Source organism: Nomascus leucogenys, chromosome 19 (genome assembly GCF_006542625.1).
Source record: "Nomascus leucogenys isolate Asia chromosome 19, Asia_NLE_v1, whole genome shotgun sequence".
Taxonomy (NCBI): domain Eukaryota; kingdom Metazoa; phylum Chordata; class Mammalia; order Primates; family Hylobatidae; genus Nomascus; species Nomascus leucogenys.
Window position 1 is genome coordinate 18,242,650 of NC_044399.1, and position 22,305 is coordinate 18,264,954.

Consider the following 22,305-nt stretch of genomic DNA (forward strand, 5'->3'; position numbering starts at 1 on the left):
TCTTCTACAATATCGTATAAAGGGAATCATACAGTATGCGGATTTCTGAATGTGGCTTCTTTCGTTTAGAATAATGCATTTCTGGTTCATCCATATTGTCACATGCATCAGTAATTCATTTTATTGCTAAATACTATTCCATTGAATGGATGTTCCAGTGTGTTTATCCATTCACCAGATGAAAGACATTTGGGTTGTTTCCAGTTTTTGGCAATTATGAATAAAGCTGCAATAAACTTTTCCATCCAGATTTTTATGTGAGCATATATTTTCATTTCTCTTGGGTAAATGCCTAGGAGTGGGATTGCTAGGTCAAATGGCAAGTGTATGTTTAACTTTCTTATTGCCAGACTGAATTCCAAAGTGGTACAGCTTTCCTTTTAATTCCAGCTGCTGCTTGCTCTCATGATGCACTGAGGAAGTTTTTAAAGGTAATGATATCTAATCCTCTTATATTCACAAATTTCACAATTTACTGAGCACCTTCTATGCATTGTTTTATGTGATTCTTGTAGCATCAGAATGGGAATGATGCCAGATTCAGAGTCAAATGACCTGGACTAGGCTATTCCAACCTTACGTAAATACTTTAACTTTTTAGGGCCTCAATTTCTTTATTTGAATAATGGAAATGATACTCATAAGGCCATTATGGGGAACATTGTGATCAAGAACTTAGATTTTAATGCCAGTCTTGTGTTTGACTTCTAGCTCTGCCACTTATTGTCTGTTATGTCAGGCAAGTTGTTTAATGCATCTGAGCTTCATATAAAATGAGAATAACAATAATTATTTACTGGATTATCATAACAATTAAATGAGATATGTGTTGAGCACTTAAAAGAGTAATCCCTGTGGGATAAATGCTTCATAAATAACTGCTATGGTTATTATTGACAGTATTATTGCTATAGAGATGGTATGCCTGAGAGCATTCTGCAGACTGAAAGGTACTATATGAAAGCAAACCAGCCAGGCACGGTGGCTCACACCTGTAATCCCAGCACTTTGGGAGGTCGAGGTAGGTGGACCACCTGAGGTCAGGGATTTGAGACCAGCCTCGCCAACATGGTAAAAAACCCCATCTCTACTAAACATACAAAAATTAGCCGGGTGTGGTGGCACGTGCCTGTAATCCCAGCTACTCAGGAGGCTGAAGCAAGAGAATCACTTGAACTCGGGAGGCGGAAGTTGCAGTGAGCCAGGGTCACACCACTGCACTTCAGCCTGGGCGACAGAGTGAGACTTCGTGTCAAAGAAAAAAAAATAAAGTAAAATAAAGAAAAACCATCTGGCATATTAGGATTCAATATATACAATATTAGTGACACTGTCAGTCATGATACTTCTAAATTTACTTGAACTCTATTTCCAGAACTCTATCTGGCTCATAGTATCACCTCTTTAGAATCTTTCAAGGGATAGCTGAGAATGGTGGTATATGCTTATAGTCCCAGCTACTTGGGAGGCTGACTGGGAAGATGGCTGAAGCCTAAGAGTTTGAGACCAGCCTGGACAACATAGCAAAACCCTGTCTCCAACAACAACAACAACAACAACAAACACAGACACAAAAAATCAAAAAACAATGTCGGGGCGGGGGTGGAACTTTTAAAATAATTTCTCCTGTGAATAGAGCCTGCAAAGCTATAATACCATGCCCTCGTTTTTCCTCATTCTTTACTGTCTGAATTCTTTACATCACATTCGTTAAGATAGAATATGATGGCCATGAAGGAAGAGAACTCAGCATTAACGTCATAACTCATCTAAAAACACGTCTAGGGATCACCTGGGCTAAGGCATTTTGAGGGGGGGCATTATTGGAACCCTTTTCTTCAGGATGTTTGTCCTGCTCATGATGTCACCAAGACCGTACTTGGAGTGTGGCATTATAGTTATCAAGGCCAGTTCTCTAACCTGGAGGACCTTAGGGGGTTGAATTGAGGTATATGGATTTTTTGTTATGTGCTTGTTAAAAGTGGCTCTAAATGTGCACACACATTCAGTGCTGAAGGACGATTTGGAGTTGCCAGCCTGTTGCTGCCTGACTAATTAAAAGAACTGAGCACATGTTGCTCACATCATTAGATGAAACTTGGTCACACATCTTCTATGGATTTGTTTATTTTTAAATTTTATTTTGAAGTAGCTTCAGCCTAGCAGAAAATTTGCAAAAATATTACTGAAAACTTCTGTATATAATTTACTAAGATTCATCAGTTTTTAACATTTCACCATATTTGCTTTATTACAATCTTTTAATATATGTGTGTACATGTGTGCACATTCATGCGTGTGCATATTTTGTAATTTTTCTGAACTATTTGAGAATAGTTTATATATATCGTACTCGTTTACCTTTTAAGATCTTCATATGTATTTTCTAAAATAAAAAGTTACAAACTTATGTAACCACTGTACAGTTACCAAATTTAAGAAATGTAACAATAATACATTTTTTATTGCATCTGCATTGCATATTCCATTTTGTCAATTGCACCAATCATGCCCTTAATACCCTTTTTCCCTCCATTACTATATTTCTGTCATCCTTCTTCCACAGTGAGAGTCTTGGATCCCAATGACATCAACACATTTACTCAATTCTACAATAGCAAAATTAGTTTTAGAATTGCTGAAGCCAAATTACTATATATTAAAAACATACTTGGGAGTTCCAGATTTGTTTTAGTTCAATTTCCTAGACTGAAGTAATATATTAATAATACTGTGTTCTATAGTTGCTTGCATTCATTTTATTTTTTCTTCAATATGATTATTTTCTTTTTCTTTTTTTTTTTTAAATTTTACCTTAAGTTCCGGGATACATGTGCAGAATGTGTAGGTTTGTTACATAGGTATACATGTGCCATGGTGGTTTGCTGCGCCTATCAACCCATCACCTAGGTTTTAAGCCCTGCATATATTAGCTATTTGTCCTAAGCTCTCCCTCCCGTCTCACCCCAGCCATCGACTGGCCCCAGTGTGTATTGTTCCCCTCCCTGTGTCCACGTGTTCTCATTGTTCAACATCCACTTATGAGTGAGAACATTATTTTCTTCATTTCAGATACAATTGGATTTGTTTCTTTTGCATTTAGTTTGAGGTTTTCCCTACCATCTTCGTTAATTTTATTTTTTACCATATGGAATACTACTATGCTTCCCAAAGTCCAAACTACAAAATGATACACTCAGAGGAGTGTCATCCCTTCATTCCTGCTCTTCCTCTATCTAGGTGACAAATTTTGTTTATTTTAACCCTTCTTATGTTTCTTTATGTTAAAAAATTAGATTTATGTGTATTTTCATATTCCCTTTCCTTTTTGCATAACAGTTGACATATATAGTCCTTTCACTATTTCTTTATGAAGACTTAATATAATGCATTGTTGGACCCTGCCTTCTGCCTTGTTCTTGCTGTGCATTTATAACACCTTCATATTGTGGCTATGTAGAGAAAAGATACCTCTGAAGCCTTTTTTCTGCACTCCAAGGCTTAACATAGAATTGGCCTCTCATAACCATTTTTTGGTATAATTGACCTGATTATTGAATGGAACAAAAGGACAGCACTGAGCTATAACAGCGCATACTGGACTGTGATCACCATGACTCTGAAGTTGAAACCCTGCAGCCTTACATGAAAGACGGGGCTCCTTCTGTTATTCACGCATATAGATCTTGCACAGCTGCCACCCAGAAGTACTTGATCCTCATTCTAACATGTTTTCCAAACCTTTAAGAATTTGAAATTCCGTTTTAGTTGTCCAGAATTTTCTTTCCACCTTTTATGCCTGGTCAACATTTAACCACCTAATTAAAGCTGAGTAATTTGTCTAACTTACTTGTTAGATAGCTCTCGTTAAACTGCTCTGGCAAACTTAGCATTTCTTTAACAACACTTTAGAAACATCTCAACTATAGCACTTTTTGGCCTGTATTGGAATAATTGGTTTATGTTTAGTCCCATAGCCTCTGCTATGAGATTTTGAGTTCCCTCAGTATCAGCCCTTCTTTATCTCCGGTGATTAACACAGTTACTGCTTAAAAATTTTTTGAATAATTTAATAAATTGATAAGACCTTTCCACACTTTGAATCTTAGTTTATTTTGTATGTTTAAAAAAGAGTCTACTTGAGATTCTCTCTACAGTATTCATTTTAAACTCTAACAGTTTGAAATCTAGAAGACGAGATACCTCTCTCTTTCATCTTCTAGCATTCTGTATATATATATGTGTGTATATATATATACACACACATATATTTCTTGTTTATTATTTGTTTCTAGTTTATTATATATCTACTTTAAATATATAATGTGTGTGCATCTATATTTCTCCTTGACTAGATTCACCACTGACAGGAAGGGGGCGCCATTTAACAGCCTGTGGAGAAAAAGTTTTTGTGACTTCTTTTATAGAAAGGGATGGGATTATTATCCTAGCTGAAATTGAAGTATATTTTATTCTCCTCTCTGAAATGTCAATTTACTTAACATTTGACATTGGAATTGAGAAAAAAGCCAAGGATACCTCATCTAAGCTCCTTTGCAAATTATGCACAGCACTGATTATTCTCCTTCTAAATTTCATGTGGGCTTAGGAAAGGTAACAAAGAATAGTTGATAACTCTTGATGTAACAGAAATGTATTAATACATATCATATATATGACTATGGGTGGATGTGTGTGTGCATTACAGTGTAACATCTGGAATTGGTGAGGGTTACTTTTGAGCAAAAACTGACACCAAAGTGTACTTACAATGCCTGTATCTACCAGGATAAGCAGAAAAAGCATTTCTGTCTGTTTGTTGTGTCACTACAGACGCTTTGTATTAAGATGGTATCCACATTTCAAGGCCTTTAGCACCTGAAACAATTCAGAACCCAGACCATGTGGTGGTCCCTTAGAATTCTACGTATCTCTGAGGTCTAAGTAATTAGACTCAGGACCAGGCTATCTTATTTAAAGGGGAGACATCTTGGTAAAAGCCTATTGAAGCTGCCTCTTCCTACTTTCTGGTTACCTGAGTTGCTTTGGTCTGAGTTGCTTCAATTGCCTGGGCCCAGCCCCACAAGGCACAAATAGATTTGTTATTTTAAGAGGCAACCTGAAGCTACTCTCTCGTGCAGTTACATAAATAAGACCAGGCTGGCTTGGAAAGGGTGTAAATCTCTGGCCAAAATGAGAGAAGAGGGAGTCATTTGCTTTCAACCACAGTTAACATGCTGACTGAATTTCCAAATAAACTTTTATCTCTTAAGACTGATTGCTAGTGATGGTTATAAAAATGAGTGTGAGAATGTAGTCAAGGAAGTGACCACACCTTTCCAGATTCTTCCTTAGTTCCACCTTCAGTGGTTATTTTCCTAAAAACCGAGAAGAGGTAGCTCTGGTTCCTAGTTGTAACTCAGCTTTCTTGTAGACAGAAAAGAGGAGTATTCCCCATCATTCAGCTTCTCTCATACCCCCTCTTTTCTGCCAATTACAGTAGACAAAGGTGAACAGGAGAGATGAGTAAGAACACAGACCTTAACCCAGTCGTTTCTTTCTGCATGCAGTGTGCTAAGTCGTCCTGCCTTTGCCTTCTTGTACTGCACAGAAAAAACCTTCAAGCAGCCAAAGGAAAATGCCTCATCTTTGAGTGAAATTCTTGTAGGTATTGCAAAAGGAGTTAGAGGGACTTATCCCGCCTGCACATTTCCACAACATTGTGCAAGTTAGAAAATGTTGCTTGTAGATTGCAGTTGATGGTGTTCTTAGAAAGGTGACAACCATAGCATTTCTTTGAGGTCCTACATTCTTTTAGCTTTCTGGTTTCTTCTCCCTTGGTTTAGAGTTTTATTTTTCCTGAAGAACGATTTTTTATGCTGCCAATGCACACAATGAAAAATAGCAAAAATTTGATTTTTCTCCCACAATTAAACTATACTTTTCTACATTAGGTTAGATATTTGTGGTAAAGAGCAATAATTATGAATTATTGTTTTTTCTCACATTTTAGAATCTGCACATCTTAAAATAGTTTTAAGCACTTTTAAGGAATTTGCTTCCGTTTGTTTTGGATGACATTTATTTTTTTCCTCCCTCTGAAACAAATACATTTTTTCTTTTTTTCTTTTATCCCTCCTCTTTTGTAATTCATATTACCAATGAAAGCCCTTTTGAACAAACGAAAATCCTGTGATAATTGAAATAGAAGCATCCAAATAGGATGTCCTGGTAAATATTTATAAATATGAGATACAGACTTTCTTCTGATACTCTCAAATGCTGGTCACCGTAGAGCACTGAAAAGAATTATGACTCAATAAACTGCATGCTGACATATAACTAAATAAGTAAATAACTAGAGTGAAGGCCAACTGCTGCTTAACAGCTTCCCTAGTTACGTACACACTTTCAAACAAGCATGAAATGTAGGTCTCTGGACATCGCTTAAAAGAACCACAAATAAACAGAGTGTGATCCCACACTCCTATTCCTTCCGGACAGCTAGAAAGCTTGGCTGGGAATTGGGGTGGTTTTTGTTGCTCTTCTGTCCTGTGCACTGTAAACACAAACACTGTTTAGAGCACCAGGGTCGTGCTGCTGCCGATAGAGTCACTGAGCCTGGAAAAGTGAGGAGGCAAAGAGCCTGTGACCTTTGGCCCATCACCTCACCTCTGATTTTGCAAAGAACCACACTCCAGACTTGGATACTTCGATTGTAACATCTGGGCTAAGTCAGCCGAAGGGACAGGGAGCCTGATTTGCCAATTCTCAAGTGTGGCTCTCTTTTTTCACATGCAAGATATATGTTAAGCTCAAGTTCTGCAGTTTGGGGTCAAACAGATGCCAAAATAGTAGAACATTTTCATGGAATACATTCCTTTTACATTAAACATAAGGTTGAAGCTGAAAGGCTCTTTAGATGTTATCTATTGTGACTGTTTCTTTCTACGTATAAGGAAACTGAGGCAAAGAACAGAGTTCAGAATAGAGCTCAAATGCCCTCGTTCTTGGACCACTGCCATCCTTGGACATTTAACTGTCTGTATCAGTTACCTGTAGCTACATAGCAAACCATTCCAGAAGTAATGATGTCAAACAACAATGATTTATTATTTGTCACAATTCTGTGTTCGCTTAGGCTCACTCAAACAACTAACATTCACCAGGCCAGTTGGCTGGAGGCTGGGCTCACCTGCATGGCTGAGATGGCTGGGCTCTTTCTCTCTGCTTGGTCTTTCACCCCAGACACAGCTTGAGGATTCGTGGAAAGAGATCCAAGGGGTCAAGCCCTGGTGGGTGGGCTTTTAACAAATACCCACTTACTGTCTTTGCTGATATCCACTGTCCAAAGCAAATCGCTTAGCCCAACTCGAAATGAAGTGGAAGAGGAATGCACAAGAGTGTAGGTCAGTCAGGAGAAGCCTGACCAATTGTGGGGTGGTTACTGCAACAATCTTCTGTACTGCTTATGACAATGCTCCCCCAAGCGTTCTATATAATAATGGTATCCTGCAAGATAGTAAATGGCCTTCCTAGCAAAAAGGATCTCCCTAGTCAAGTTTGTAAGAGTTTCTCAAAGAAGAAGAGGTGAAAATGGCATTTTCCAAATGTATTTGCCTGAGATTTTCTTTTCCTTGTGAAACAGCTATTAACATCATGGAAAACACTTTTGGAAAGACAAGCCTTGGGCATTAGTACCTACAGGGTATTAGTACCACTACTAATACCTTATTAAGTAGCCAAGACCTTCGCAAAATCCCTGAAGATCTTCTGGTTTTCAGATTCATGTCTTTTCATTTTTTACTGGATCATCTTTTTGTTTGTTTGTTTGTTTTTGAGTCTCGCTCTCTCACCCAGGCTGGAGTGTATTGGCACAATCTCAGCTCACTACAACTTCTACCTCCTGGGATCAAGTGATTTTCATGCCTCAGCCTCCCAAGTAGCTGGGATTTACAGGCACCTGCCACCATGCCCAACCAATTTTTTGTATTTTTGTTAGAGACCAGGTTTCACCACATTGGCCAGGGTGGTCTCAAACTCCTGATCTCAAGCGACCCGTCTGCCTCGGCCTCTCAAAATGCTGGGATTATAGGTATGAGCCACCATACCCAGCTGGGATCATCTTGTAAGTCATAAATTTCAGTCTACTGCAACTGGCCCTTCCGTTTTTATTGTCTGTTTATGCTGTTTGTTAGAAGCTGTCAAAGTGAGCACATGAACTTTCCGTGTGGCCCAGAGCAGTAGCTTGGTAACAAAGCATTGGTAGGGTATAATTGGCATGGATAAAGGCAAGTCCCAAGAGTCGACTTCATTTTTCTGAGTCTTAGCTTTCCCTTTGCTAAAAATTGGAAAATCACAGTAGCCTTATAGATAGTTATGATGATAAAATATACAAATATATTTGGAAATATTTTGTGATCTCCAGGTGTTACACAACCATTATCCAACTCCAGTTAAATGTTAATAGATTTGTTACAATCAGGGTTCGATTGCTTTTTAAGTATAGAATAGACCTCCAAGGTGCCCAGCTAATGTCAAGAATCAGTGAAATTCTGAAAATTCTAATGTGATCATGTTACTGCCCTTTTAAAACCCCTCCAGTGGTTTTTTACCACTAAAATTAGCTTCTAAGGGCTCGTGTGATTGATGCCTGCTCAGATCTTCAGCCTTCACAGCTCACAAGCCAACCCTGACCCATCCCTTTTTCCTTGTTTGCTTCAGCAGAATAAGCTTTTGTTTCCTAAATACTGTCTGTGGCTCTGGTCATTTGCACAGACGATTCTCTTCTTCCCTGCTCAGACCACTCTTTTTCCATGATGAGTAGCATCCCCCACCCCCATCCTTTCTACTTCCTCCCACTGTAAGTCCAGGTTAGTAAGACCTCTTCCACTGGGCATCTAGACCATCATGTTTTCCTCCATTTCAACATTAAACCAGTAGGTTCATTGCTTGATTTCTTGTCTCTGTTTCAAATGCTATTGAATTAAGTAGGTATTCATTAAACACTTTCTGATTGAATGGATGAATGTATTATTTAATACATCCATGAAGAAATCAGTGCCCTGGATAGTATTTTGTGTAGCCTTGGAATGGAAGAGTGTGGTGAAGCCTCCATGAAACCCTATGGAGTGGATTAAAGTTATATATAATATATCTTATATAATTTATATAAATTATATATATAATATATAACTTTATAATATATAACTTTATAATATATAACTAATATATATTATATATAAAAATAATAAAATGCTTCTTTAAGAAAAGAAGGTAAAATGAATGCCTTTATAGTCAAGAAAGGTTGGGTTTTTAATGATCACCCTTTCATGACTCATCTCCTAGCGAAAAGGAACTTCTTTCTGTAAAACTCAAGAATGAATCCTGCGTATAGTGGGATGGTGGTGAGTGAAGGGGAGTTAAGAGATAGAAGCCAGTTGGAGAATTGTTTGGTTGGTTGTGGGAAATGCAACTTCAGACTATGAAATTGAGCCAGCCTAACCCTTGCTGTGAAATGAGATGTGATTTTGAGAGGGAATCTAGATTTAGACAAAGATAATTACTTTATAATCAGGGTTGTGTATAAGTGTGTTGTGTGTTTGTGTGTGTGTGTGCATATGTGATGAGCATGCGGTATCTGGAAGGTTTTGGGTACATCTGTAGCACAAAAGTGTACATGTCTAGTTTGTCCAGAAACGGAAGAAGTCATGTACAGAAATAGGCATATCCAGTCAATTAAATTTCATTGATTAGCATAAATCATCTAATAGTTTTCTTTGATAAAATAAAATATTTTTGATTAGAGATTAGCACAGCTCTTTGCTATTATCCTTTTAAAACTTATTCACTTCCTCCTGCTTTTCTGTGTGTGTGTGTGTGTGTGTGTGTGTGTGTGTGACGGTGGGGGTGGGGGTGTGTGCTTGTGGGTGTGTGTGTGTATTAGAGTTTTTCTGGAAGTAAATATTCAGAAAAGCTTTAAAATTGTAAAAATGACATAAAACCTCCTAATGGTATGGTTGCTAAAATCAGGGTCATTTTAATTTTATTTTATGTTCTGGGGTACATGTGCAGGATGCACAGGTTTATTACATAGGTAAACGTGTGCCATAGTGGTTTGCTGCACCCATTGGCCTGTCACCTAACTATTAAACCTTGCATGCATTAGCTATTTTTAAGTCAGGGTCATTTTTACATTAAATTTAAGTGTCCACCCATGTTTTTAAATTTTTTTTCCACTGAATTTTAGATTAGAACATGCTGCTTTGCATGTACCTAAAAGAATTTTATGAGACATTAGAGTTCATATTAAAAAACATATTGAGCAATAGTGACTATCTTAGTCTGATTCTGCTGCTAAAACAAAGTATCTTAGACTGAGTAATTTATAAACAACAGAAATGTATTTCTCACAGTTCTGGAGGCTGCAAAGTCCAAGATCAAGACACTGGCAGATTTGGTGTCTGGGGAAGTTTCACTGTCTGCTTCATAAATGGCAGCTCTTGCTGCATTCTCCACATGGCAGATGAGGACAGAAAGAACAAACAGATTTTCTTATGCCCTCTTACAAGTGCACTAATTCACGAGGGTCCAGCCTTCATGACCTAATTACCTCCTAAAGGCCCTGCCCCTTAATACTATGGCATTGGGGATTAAGTATCAACATGAATTTTGGAGGAATACAAACATTCAAAACATAGCAGTGATGTTTAACAACATTAAACATCCACTGAAGTTTGTGTCTCTGTTTTCAACCTTCGTGTTCAGTCATCACAGTACTACATCCCTATAGAAAGGGGCTTCCTTGAGTAAAGACAGAAAGCTGTGCTACACCATTTCCATATGGCAAGGGGAGGCAGTGAGGTCCTATCATGGAAAAGGATCTATGGAAATGCTGGGGAGGGGATGGGGCTTGGTTTTGAACACTCTATTCTGTTTAGGCTTGAGCAGTTTGATATGAACTCATATCACGTGAACACATTTTTGGAAGAGACTGTTTCCAAAGTGCCTACTCGGGGGACTTTGTCTAGCCTGATATACAAAGTCCTCCAGAATCTGGCCCCACCAGCCCTGACCTCACCTAAGAGAGAGCACAGCAGGGTGGTTAGGATTTTGGTCTCTGGTGCATGGAAGAGGTCTTTTTGGATCTCATGTTTGTTATTTATTAGTGTGGCAACATGGGCAATGTACTTAATTTCTCTTGCTCCACATTTCTTCATCTTTAACAATATGTAAAATAGGGCCAGGCACAGTGGATCACACCTGTAATCCCAGCACTTTGGGAGGCGGGTAGATCACCTGAGGTTGAGACCAGCCTGGCCAACGTGGCAAAACCCTGTCTCTACTGAACAACAACAACAACAACAACAACAACAAATATATATATATATATACACAAAAAGTAGCCGGGCATGGTGGCATGCGCCTGTAGTCCCAGCTATTCAGGAGTCTGAGGCAGGAGAATCACTTGAACCTGGGAGGCAAAAGTTGCAGTGAGCTGACATCACACCATTACACTCCAGCCTGGGCAACAGGGCAAGACTCCCTATAAAAAATATGTGTATAATAGCAATAATTATTGCTTGCTGCCTTGTCATGAGGATCAAGTGAGGAAATGAATATATGCCTGGCATTTAAGCATTTAAAAAATGTTCAGTCAGTGTTGGCCATTATATTTAGTTCAAGCTTTAGTTTTATAATATAGTTTATGGTTTTTAATTTGTTTTCTTTTTAAAGTTAAAGTAATATATGTACATGGTTTAAAAAGTCAAATAGTTCTACAGATTTGTACAAAAAATAGTAGATTTTTGCCCCCTTTCCTCTCCACCCCATTACTATATCTCTCCAGAGGAAATCACTTCCTATTCATTTAACTTATACTTTTGGTATTTACCTCACTATCTCTAAATCAGAGCTTCTCAAACAGTAAGGAACAAATAGACTACAGGTTGGGGGAGATATTGGTCCCTTCTTCCCTGGAGGTGGTCAGGTGGAACCGAAGGTGGTATGAGTTCCCATCTGGTTGCCTCCAGTCTCAATCAGCCTTTCGCATTTATTCCTGTGTGCCTTATAAATATTTATGTGTTTGTGTGCCATGTCTTGAACAAGGCTAAGAAGAATTGATAAATACAATGCTACTTACAGATGTTTCAGTTTAGGCATTATCCATTGACCTCACACATGTGTCTGCATGTGTACACACCCACACACTTCTCATTTCTTCCGCCCCTCCAATATAGTTATCATAATTTTAGTCATATACATTTTCAGTGTTTCCTCTATTATAACTAGGTAAATCATAAACTGTGTAGTAAATGATAGTTTCTTGTTCTTTTCTGAGCAATTTTCCTTTCCTCTGGAATGAATACTTGATTTTTTTTCTTTCTTTAGTTTTCTCTGTACATATCACTAATCCAGCCCGAATTTTTCATGAACTGTTACAATCTTCAGGTATTCTTTTAATTTTATATTCCAGAAGAAATCTTATCGAAATTCTTAACATGTGCTCCTAATGGATCTGTCGTCTCTGCTTCATGCATAGCTATTGCCCTACAATCGCCTTTGTTACCTTAGGGACTTTCTTTCTTTTTCCCATGTTAGATTCCCTCTTCTTTTAGCCATGTCTTCGGTTTTGATCATCTCCTTGTTTTGCTAGAGCATGTCACTCAGTAGTTTCATAAGAAAGGAATAATGAAAAATAACATTTTTTAGACTATGGCATGCCTTAAAATGTCTTTGTTCCAGTACCACTCAATTGAAAGTTTGGTTGGGTATAGAATTTTGTGTCACAGCTCATTTTCTCCGAGAATTTGAAGACTTTGATGCATTGTCTTATATCTTCTAGCTCTGTTATTGTGAAGTCCAACCCTATTTTTGATACCTCATCCTTTGTATATGACTATTTGTTTCTCTTTTTGTAGATGTGTATGGTCTTCTCTGAAATTTCATGATGCTCTATCTTGGCATAATTCTGTTTTCATTCACTGTGCCAGATACTCGGCAACTGATGTGCTTCAATTCTGAATATATTTTGATGTAGTTTTCCACTGTGATGATCTTCTTCTTCTTCTTCTTCTTTTCTTCTTCTTCCTTCTTCTTCTTCTTCTTCTTTCTTCTTCCTTCTTCTTCCTTCTTCTTCCTTCTTCTTCCTTCCTCTTCCTTCCTCTTCCTTCTTCTTCCTCTTCTTCTTCCTCTTCCTCTTCTTCTTCTTCCTCCTCCACCTCCTCCTCTTCCTCCTCCTCCTCTTCTTCTTCTTCTTCTTTCTTCCTCATCAGTGCTGTCTTCCTGAAACTCCTGTTATTTGGATATTAAAAATCCCTAACTGATTTTAAGTTTTCTTTGTGTTCTCTCCTATTTTTCATTGCCTAGACATTTGGTCCTGCTTTTTGAGGAATTTCCCCAATTTTATGTTGCAACCCTCTTTCTACTGAAGTTTTTATTTCTGGTCTCATATTTATTTCCAATCTCTTTTTTTTTATTATTATACTTTAGGTTTTAGGGTACATGTGCACAATGTGCAGGTTTGTTACATATGTATCCATGTGCCATGTTGATTTCCTGCACCCATTAACTCGTCATTTAGCATTAGGTATATCTCCTAATGCTGTCCCTCCCCTCTCCCCCAACCCCACAACAGTCCCCGGAGTGTGATGTTCCCCTTCCTATGTCCATGAGTTCTCATTGTTCAATTCCCACCTATGAGTGAAAACATGCGGCGTTTGGTTTTTTGTCCTTGCGATAGTTTACTGAGAATGCTGTTTTCCAGTTTCATCCATGTCCCTACAAAGGACATGAACTCATCATTTTTTATGGCTGCATAGTATTCCATGGTGTATATGTGCCACATTTTCTGAATCCAGTCTATCGTTGTTGGACATTTGGGTTGGTTCCAACTCTTTGCTATTGTGAATAGTGCCACAATAAACATACGTGTGCATGTGTCTTTATAGCAGCATGATTTATAATCCTTTGGGTATATACTCAGTAATGGGATGGCTGGGTCAAATGGTATTTCTAGTTCTAGATCCCTGAGGAATCGCCACACTGACTTCCACAATGGTTGAACTAGTTTACAGTCCCACCAACAGTGTAAAAGTGTTCCTATTTCTCCACATCCTCTCCAGCACCTGTTGTTTCCTGATTTTTTAATGATGGCCATTCTAACTGGTGTGACATGGTATCTCATTGTGGTTTTGATTTGCATTTCTGTGATGGCCAGTGATGATGAGCATTTCTTCATGTGTTTTTTGGCTGCATAAATGTCTTCTTTTGAGAAGTGTCTGTTCATGTCCTTTGCCCACTTTTTGATGGGGTTGTTTTTTTCTTGTAAATTTGTTTGAGTTCATTGTAGATTCTGGATATTAGCCCTTTGTCAGATGAGTAGGTTGCAAAAATTTTCTCCCATTCTGTAGGTTGCCTGTTCACTCTGATGGTAGTTTCTTTTGCTGTGCAGAAGCTCGTTAGTTTAATTAGATCCCATTTGTCAATTTTGGCTTTTGTTGCCATTGCTTTTGGTGTTTTAGACATGAACTCCTTGCCCATGCCTATGTCCTGAATGATATTGCCTAGGTTTTCTTGTAGGATTTTAATGGTTTTAGGTCTAACATTTAAGTCTTTAATCCATCCTGAATTAATTTTTGTATAAGGTGTAAGGAAGGCATTCAGTTTCAGCTTTCTACGTATGGCTAGCCAGTTTTCCCAGCACCATTTATTAAATAGGGAATCCTTTCCCCATTTCTTGTTTCTGTGAGGTTTGTCAAAGATCAGATAGTTGTAGATATGCAGCATCATTTCTGAGGGCTCTGTTCTGTTCCATTGATCTATGTCTCTGTTGTGGTACCAGTACCATGCTGTTTTGGTTACTGTAGCCTTGTAGTATAGTTTGAAGTCAGGTAGTGTGATGCCTCCAGCTTTGTTCTTTTGGCTTAGGATTGACTTGGCGATGCGGGCTCTTTTTTGGTTCCATATGAACTTTAAAGTAGTTTTTTTCCAATTCTGTGAAGAAAGTGATTGGTAGCTTGATGGGGATGGCATTGAATCTATAAATTACCTTGGGCAGTATGGCCATTTTCACAATATTGATTCTTCCAACCCATGAGCATGGAATGTTCTTCCATTTGTTTGTATCCACTTTTATTTCATTGAGCAGTGGTTTGTAGTTCTCCTTGCAGAGGTCCTTCACATCCCTTGTAAGTTGGATTACTAGGTATTTTATTCTCTTTGAAGCAATTGTGAATGGGAGTTCACTCATGATTTGGCTCTCTGTTTGTCTGTGATTGGTGTACAAGAATGCTTGTGATTTTTGTACATTGATTTTGTATCCTGAGACTTTGCTGAAGTTGCTAATCAGCTTAAGGAGATTTTGGGCTGAGACAATGGGGTTTTGCTAGATATACAATCATGTCATCTGCAAACAGGGACAATTTGACTTACTCTTTTCTTAATTGAATACCCTTCATTTCCTTCTCCTGCCTGATTGCTCTGGCCAGAACTTCCAGCACTATGTTGAATAGGAGTGGTGAGAGAGGGCATCATCCCTGTCTTGTGCCAGTTTTCAAAGGGAATGCTTCCAGTTTTTGCCCATTCAGTATGATATTGGCTGTGGGTTTGTCATAGATAGCTCTTATGATTTTGAGCTACGTCCCATCAATACCTAATTTATTGAGAGTTTTTAGCATGAAGGGTTGTTGAATTTTGTCAAAGGCCTTTTCTGCATCTATTGAGATAATCATGTGGTTTTTGTCTTTGGTTCTGTTTATATGCTGGAATACATTTATTGATTTGCGTATGTTGAACCAGCCTTGCATCCCAGGGATGAAGCCCAGTTGATTATGGTGGATAAGCTTTTTGATGTGCTGCTGGATTCGGTTTGCCAGTATTTTATTGAGGATTTTTGCATCAATGTTCATCAAGGATATTGGTCTGAAATTCTCTTTTTTGGTTATGTCTCTGCCAGGCTTTGGTATCAGGACGATGCTGGCTTCATAAAATGTGTTAGGGAGGATTCCCTCTTTTTCTATTGATTGGAATAGTTTCAGAAGGTATGGTACCAGTTCCTCCTTGTACGCTGGTAGAATTTGGCTGTGAATCCATCAGGTCCTGGACTCTTTTTGGTTGGTAAGTTATTGATTATTGCCACAATTTCAGAACCTGTTATTGGTCTATTCAGAGATTCAACTTCTTCCTGGTTTAGTCTTGGGAGGGTGTATTTGTCGAGGAATTTATCCATTTCTTCTAGATTTTCTAGTTTATTTGCGTAGAGGTGTTTGTAGTATTCTCTGATGGTAGATTGTATTTCTGTGGGATTGGTGGTGATATCCCCTTTTTCATTTTTTATTGCATCTATTTGATTCTTCTCTCTTTTCTTCTTTATTAGTCTTGCTAGCAGTCTATCAATTTTGTTGATCTTTTCAAAAAACCAGCTCCTGGATTCATTAATTTTTTGAAGGGTTTTTTGTGTCTCTATTTCCTTCAGTTCTGCTCTGATTTTAGTTATTTCTAGCCTTCTGCTAGATTTTGAATATGTTTGCTCTTGCTTCTCTAGTTCTTTTAATTGTGATGTTAGGGTGTCAATTTTGTATCTTTCCTGCTTTCTCTTGTGGGCATTTAGTGCTATAAATTTCCCTCTACACACTGCTTTGAACGTGTCCCAGAGATTCTGGTATGTTGTGTCTTTGTTCTCATTGGTTTCAAAGAACATCTTTATTTCTGCCTTCATTTCATTATGTACCCAATAGTCATTCAGGAGCAGGTTGTTCAGTTTCCATGTAGTTGAGCAGTTTTGAGTGAGTTTCTTAATCCTGAGTTCTAGTTTGATTGCACTGTGGTCTGAGAGACAGTTTGTTATAATTTATGTTCTTTTACATTTGCTGAGGAGAGCTATACTTCCAACTATGTGGTCAATTTTGGAATAGGTGTGGTGTGGTGCTGAAAAAAATGTGTATTCTATTGATTTTGGGTGGAGAGTTCTGTAGATGTCTATTAGGTCCACTTTGTGCAGAGCTGAGTTCAATTCCTGGATATCCTAGTTAACTTTCTGTCTCGTTGATCTGTCTAATGTTGACAGTGGGGTGTTAAAATCTCCCATTATTATTGTGTGGGAGTTTAAGTCCCTTTGTAGGTCACTCAGGACTTGCTTTATGAATCTGCGTGCTCTGGGGTTGGGTGCATATATATTTAGGATAGTTAGCTCTTCTTGTTGAATTGATCCCTTTACCATTATGTAATGGCCTTGTCTCTTTTGATCTTTGTTGGTTTAAAGTCTATTTTATCAGAGACTAGGATTGCAACCCCTGCCTTTTTTTGTTTTCCATTTGCTTGATAGATCTTCCTCCATCTCTTTATTTTGAGTCTATGTGTGTCTCTGCACGTGAGATGGGTTTCCTGAATACAGCACACTGATGGGTCCTGACTCCTTATCCAGTTTGCCAGTCTGTGTCTTTTAATTGGAGCATTTAGCCCATTTACATTTAATGTTAATATTGTTATGTGTGAATCTGATCCTGTCTTTATGATGTTAGTTGGTCATTTTGCTCGTTTGTTGATGCAGTTTCTTCCTAGCCTCGATGGTCTTTACAATTTGGCATGTTTTTGCAGTGGCTGGTACCGGTTGTTCCTTTCCATGTTTAGTGCTTCCTTCAGGAGCTCTTTTAAGGCAGGCCTGGTGGTGACAAAATCACTCAGCGTTTGCTTGTCTGTTAAGTATTTTATTTCTCCTTCACTTGTGAAGCTTAGTTTGGCTGGATATGAAATTCTGGGTTGAAAATTCTTTTCTTTAAGAATGTTGAATATTCCCCCCACTCTCTTCTGGCTTGTAGAGTTTCTGCTGAGAGATCAGCTGTTAGTCTGATGGGCTTCCCTTTGTGGGTAACCCGACCTTTCTCTCTGGCTGCCCTTAACATTTTTTCCTTCATTTCAACTTTGGTGAATCTGACAATTATGTTTCTTGGAGTTGCTCTTCTCGAGGAGTATCTTTGTGGTGTTCTCTGTATTTCCTGAATCTGAATGTTGGCCTGCCTTGCTAGATTGGGGAAGTTCTCCTGGATAATATCTTGCAGAGTGTTTTCCAACTTGGTTCCATTCTCCCCGTCATTTTCAGGTACACCAATCAGACGTAGGTTTGATCTTTTCACATAGTCCCAAATTTCTTGGAGGCTTTGTTCATTTCTTTTTATTCTTTTTTCTCTAAACTTCCCTTCTCGCTTCATTTCATTCATTTCATCTTCCATCAGCGGTACCCTTTCTTCCAGTTGATCACATCTGCTACTGAGGCTCCTGCAATCTTCGCGTAGTTCTCGAAACTTGGCTTTCAGCTCCATCAGCTCCTTTAAGCTCTTCTCTCCATTGGTTATTCTAGTTATCCATTCTTCTAATTTTTTTTTCAAAGTTTTTAACTTCTTTGCTGTTTTGAATGTCCTCCCGTAGCTCAGAGTAGTTTGATCATCTGAAGCCTTCTTCTCTCAACTCGTCAAAGTCATCCTCCATCCAGCTTTGTTCTGTTGCTGGTGAGGAACTGCGTTCCTTTGGAGGAGGAGAGGTGCTCTGCTTTTTAGAGTTTCCAGTTTTTCTGCTTTGTTTTTTCCCCATCTTTGTGGTTTTATCTACTTTTGGTCTTTGATGATGGTGATGTACAGATGGGTTTTTGGTGTGGATGTCCTTTCTGTTTGTTAGTTTTCCTTCTACCAGACAGGACCCTCAGCTGCAGGTCTGTTGGAGTTTACTAGAGGTCCACTCCAGACCCTGTTTGGCTGGGTGTCAGCAGCAGTGGCTGCAGAACTGCGGATTTTCGTGAGACCACAAATTCAGCTGTCTGATAGTTCCTCTGGAAGTTTTGTCTCAGAGGAGTACCTGGCCGAGTGAGGTGTCAGTCTGTCCCTACTCGGGGGTGCCTCCCAGTTAGGCTGCTCAGGGGTGAGGGACCCACTTTAGGAGGCAGTCTGTCTGTTCTCAGATCTCCAGCTGCGTGCTGGGAGAACCACTACTCTCTTCAAAGCTGTCAGTCAGACAGGGACATTTAAGTCTGTGGAGGTTCCTGCTGACTTTTTGTTTGTCTGTGCCCTGCCCCCAGAGGTGGAGCCTACAGAGGCAGGCAGGCAGGCCTCCTTGAGCTGTGGTGGGCTCCACCCAGTTCGAGCTTCCTGGCTGCTTTGTTTACCTAAGCAAGCCTGGGCAATAGCAGGCGCCCCTCCCCCAGCCTCGCTGCGGCCTTGCAGCTTGATCTCAGACTGCTGTGCTAGCAATCAGCGAGACTCCGTGGGCATAGGACCCTCTGAGCCAGGTGCGGGACACAATCTCCTAGTGTGCCGTTTTCCAGGCCCATTGGAAAAGCACAGTATTAGGGTGGGACTGACCTGAAATTCCTGGTGCCGTCTGTTACCCCTTTCTTTGACTAGGAAAGGGAACTCCCTGACTCCTTGTGCTTCCCGAGTGAGGCAATGCCTTGCCCTGCTTCGTCTCGCACACAGTGCGCTTCACCGACTGTCCTGCACCCACTGTTTGGCACTCCCTAGTGAGATGAAACCGGTACCTCAAAGAGAAATGCAGAAATCACCTGTCTTCTGTGTTGCTCAGGCTGGGAGCTGTAGACCGGAGCTGTTCCTATTCCGCCATCTTGGCTCCACCCCCGAACTTCCTCCAAGACTCTTTTTAAACTCCAAGACTCTTTTTAAAATTGTCAGATTGTTTTCGTAACGGGCTTCGGTTCTTATTTTATGAATGTTGTGTATTAATAACTTTGACTTCTTTCTTGCACTTCTCTCCTATTATATCTAAGTGGTTTTTTGTCTTTTTTTATTTGCATTTAGGTCTCTATTTTTCATGTTAGCATTTATTTGAATGATCTGGTAAATTTTTAGAGTGATGCCCTTAAAGGCTGATGTGAAATTCTGTGTACTGTGGTAGAACTTGTCAGCCACAGTCTTCAATGTAGAGAGATGATTTTGTTGGGCTCCTTTGTGGAGGAAGCCTCAATGCTGAGCCTTTAATATCTGCCCACTTGGACTATTCATTGCAAGTACAGTATATGTGCTGCTGAAGTGAAAGCCAACTGGGCTGTTCAGTTTCCAGTCTTTTCCTTGCAGGATATTAGCTTAATTTTCAGTGTTTTAGAGACCTAGCAGTGATTAGACTGGGTCTGGGATATTAGGGTGAATTTCAGCACTTAGCATAGAAAGTGCACATAATTTCTCTAATTTCAGCAAGAAAATACCATCGTTTGAACCTGAGAAGAGAATCTGAGGAGGTGTTTCCTAAGCAAGCCTTCAATGAATTATTCTCTTTTTAGCCCAACTCTCATTCTTACTCTTAGAGGCACCTGGTGCTGAAGAACCTCTGAATGTAGTGGGGATTTCTGCCATAAATTTGGTCACATTTTAGCTTTTCTTACTGCAAACTTGGAATTCATATTGCTCACGTCTCCTATGTCATTTAGCATAAGTCCAATTGCTCGACCAATTCTAAAGTTTTATTGTTTTCTATTATTTTGTTTTTATGGTTTTATGCCTTAAAAACATTTTTTTCCTTGTGATTTTCTTAGGATTTCATAAAAAAGCAAGACTATATGCATGTACATTTATTTTACTATCTTTACCGGGAAATCTCACTTAGAGTTTTCTTTTCCAACTTTTTTATTATTCTGTCCTCTCAGGTTGTAATGTCTTCCTTTTGACTTTTTCTCCCTTCACAGACATCCAGTCATAGCCGTGGTTCCATCCTCAAGTCATCTTTAATAACCCCAGACCACAGGACTACATTTTCTTTGCCTTTAAAGCAATTTGATTCCTCTCTGCCTAGTACCTGGATTTTCACATGCCACTGCTACTGCTGCTGCTACCATGGCTATTTCTAGTAATAACAATATAACTGAACACCAACATTTACTGAATGCTAAGTGCTATTCTAATCGCTTCACATGTGTTTTCTTACCTCTTCCTTACAACTGTTTCAATTTGGTATTGATATCATTCCATTTTACAGATGAGAAAATTAAGGCAATTGGAAGTTAAATTGCTTCCACATCACAGAACTCATAACTGGTAAAAGCAGATTTTTAAAAATATGACTGTCTGATTCCAGTACCTGTGTTCTTAATTGTTCACAATAGTTATTAAAAGAAAATACTATTAATATGCCTATTTCATAAATAAGACTTTGATCTAGAGAATTTATTATCTTTCTGAAATTTCTTTATGACTAGTAGGAGGAATAACCAGAGTTTTATGATAACAACTCCAGGACTTTATCCATTATACTTCCAGGATAAATTATGCCCTTTCCTAACTTGCAAAGTATTGTTTTGCTGTTTCAGTTTTCTTTACTAAATTGTTTTTTAACTGATTAAATATTTACTTCCAGGATATATTATGCCCCTTCCTAACTTGCAGAGTATTGTCTTGCTGTTTCAGTTTTCTTTACCAAATTGTGGATTAACTGATTAAATATTTACCATATGATCCATGCAAATGTAATATGTAGTGTTAAAAATACATTTTCAGCATTTAAGCATTGAATTACAAGTTGAAGCCACTTAACTCAACTGCCTTATTTAGCAGTTGCAGGTGATGCTCAAAGAAGCTGAGTAACTTGTCCAAGCTTAAATTGCTAATTACTAAAAAAGCTGTGTTAAAACCCAGTCGTCAAATGCTTTTATTTAATAAAATACTTTTCAAATGACTTATTGTTAGCAAGTTAAGCAACATTTTTTTTCTAGAGGGTTTGTTTTCCTGAAAATAGCTTTATATGATATATAGTTTTCTTAAAAGTAAAATTTCTGTATGTCAGATTTTCTTTTCCATAATAGAATAGACTTGTTTTCTGACAAATGTATTTTGGCCCCCTAAAGCACAATAAAGACTACACAACATAACAAACTCACAAATATGTATATTATTTAAATGTAAGTGTTTTTTTTTCCTGCTAAAGCATGTGCGACTCTGAAAAGAGATAGTATCAATACAGCCCTGCAACTAAAAATACCGCAAATCAGAAACAACGTTCTTCTTTTCTTGATCCACTGAAGAGAGGCTGTGTTCTATGTGCTGTCTGTTTCCTTAAATTCATTCTTGGGTGTTATCTCAGTTCCAAGGTAAATATTCTTTAAAAGTCCAAATCTCTTAGCTGTTCTGTTAAAAGGTTTATCTTGTGCATGTATTGCTTGTTTATTTAGCAACCCTATAAGTCTATTGAAGTGTTTGTTTAGTGGTCTTTCTAAATTACTTATGGTGAGAGCCAACTAATCTTTGGTCACAGTGCATTTCAGGCTCTGGAAATCACTAGGCTGATTGCTTATATTTGCAACTGGAAATTTCT